The following is a 2500-nucleotide window of genomic DNA, read 5'->3' on the forward strand; positions in this document are numbered from 1 at the left end:
CCAGGCAAAAACGCCCAAAACCAGCACATTCCAGTGCCTATCCGGGCAAAAACGCCCTAAGCCTGCGCATTCCAGCGCCCCGCAGCATGCCACCCTCCTATAGGGTTTGCGCAACCAACCCGCCTAACCACCAGTGGCAACCAAAGGTGCTGTTAGCGACGACTTCTGAAGACGCAACGAGACGCGACGGGTTTGCGCCCAGACGCGACGAGGCGATGCGGGATCTGCGCCCAACCGTGCCTACACCCGCCGACTTGATGCGGGAGCTGCTGGCCCAAGCATGCCTAGCGTGCAAGGCCTGCGTGCAAGGCTAGTGTGCAAGGCTCGTGGGCAAGGCTAGTGCGCAAGGCTAGTGCCCAAGGTCTGTGTGCAAGGCTAGTGCCCAAGGCTAGTGAGCATGGCCTGTGTGCAAGGCTAGTGTGCAAGGCTTGTATGCAAGGCTAGTGTGCAAGGCTGGTGTGCAAGGCTTGTGGGCAAGGCTGGTGCGCAAGGCTAGTTCCCAAGGGTTGTGTGCAAGGCTAGTGCCCAAGGCAAGTGCGCAAGGCTCGTGCCCAAAGCTAGTGCGCAAGGCTTGTGTGCAAGGCTACTGCGATGGGCCAGTGCCCAAGGCTTGTGAGCAAGGCTTGTATGCATGGCTTGTGTGCAAGGCTAGCGTCCAAGGCTTGTGCGCATGGCTTGTGCGCAAGGCTTGTGTCCAAGGCTTTTGTGCAAGGCTCGTGCGCAAGGCTAGTGTGCAAGGCTTGTGCGCATTGGCAGGTAGCCCACCAGCATGCACGATCCAAATGCCACTCACGCGACAACACGGTGCCAAGCCGGGCATGGTGTGCACTCAAAACCAATCAACGGACAGAGGTCATGCGTCATGGGGGGGATCTAGCAAGGCCATGGGGAAGGTCATGGAGGACCTTGGAAGCAAGCGCAAGACGAGAGCGAATCGAACAAGGGGCCAGGACGGGGCCTTGTGCCCATGGTCTTCGCAAGACAGCGTCCAAGGCACCCGAAAGCCCAAGGGAACCCAAACCCGGCCGACACTTGCAATCGCACATGCTCTCTGCAACACACCATCAATGCCGCCCAACGGGGCCAGCACGAGCAGTCCTCCGCGGTCCCCTGGCCCTGCGCACGTTTGTCTTCGAAACCGAGCATCAATGCCACAGAAAGTGCCGGGGCGCCAGCTGGAGCCATCATCCGCGTTGCCATGGCTCGCTTGGCCTTGGCTTGCCAGGCCCCGACACGAGCAATCGCGCATTTTCTTTGCAACCGACCATCAATGCCGCCCAACGGGGCCAGCACGAGCAGTCATCCGCGGTCCCCTGGCCCTGCGCACGTTTGTCTTTGAAACCGAGCATCAATGCCACAGAAAGTGCCGGGGCGCCAGCTGGAGCCATCATCCGACGTGCCATGGCTCTGGTCCCATGGTCTTCGCAACCGAGCATTCGTGACACCCGCGGGGCCAGGACACCAACCCTTCCGACACGAGCATTCGCGCATGTTCTTTGGCCACACAACGGCGCCAGCACGAGCAAAATCATCCGCGGTGCGGTGGCCTTGCACGGCCTTTTGTCTTTGGAACCAACCATCAGTGCCACGGGAAGTGCCGGAGTCCCGGCATCCGCGGTGCCAAGTCATTGCGCCCTTGGTCTCTGCAGCGGGGCATGCCGGGCACTCCCAACCATTGCAAGCAAGCAAGCAAGCAAGAAAGAAAGTAAGTAAGTAAGTAAGTATTACATATAGGGGCGGGACATGCGGGGAGATCTGCGAAACGTGCATTACGGGGCACACGCGTACCTACCGGGGCATACCGACCCCTATTGGGGCACACGTGTGCATATCGGGGCATACCGGGCCTATCGGGGCACACGCGTACATACCGGGGCATACCGAGCCCTACTGGGGCACACGTGCGCATATCGGGGCGTACCAAGCCTATCGGGGCATACGCATGTATCCCAAGGCATACCGAGTCTATCCGGGCATACGCGTTCATACCGGGGCGTAACGGGCCTATCGGGGCATACTTGGGCATATCCGGGCAAAAAATGCCCAAAACTTGCGCAACCTTGGCAACCGTGGTCCATTCCTCTCTATATGCCTAGCCTTGCCAACCGTGGTCCATTCCTCACTATATGCCATGGCCTTGTGCCCATGGTCTTCCCAAGACAGCGTCCAAGGCCCCCGGAAGGCCAAGGGAGCCCAACCCAGCAATGCCCTGCTATGGCAAGCCAAGGCCAAGCATTCCGGTGCCTATCCGGGCAAAAATGCGATTCCTCTCTATATGCCTAGCCTTGGCAACCGTGGTCCATTCCCCACCATATGCCATGGCCTTGTGCCCATGGTCTTCCCAAGACAGTGTCCAAGGCGCCCGGAAGGCCAAGGGAGCCCAACCCAGCAATGCCCTGCTTTGGCAAGCCAAGGCCAAGCATTCCGGTGCCTAACCTTGGCAACCGTGGTCCTTTCCTCACCATATGCCATGGCCTTGTGCCCATGGTCTTCGCAAGAC

This window comes from Tasmannia lanceolata, unplaced genomic scaffold, assembly GCF_043159265.1.
Source record: "Tasmannia lanceolata isolate RefF3 unplaced genomic scaffold, GAP_Taslan_0.1 ptg000051l, whole genome shotgun sequence".
Lineage (NCBI taxonomy): Eukaryota > Viridiplantae > Streptophyta > Magnoliopsida > Canellales > Winteraceae > Tasmannia > Tasmannia lanceolata.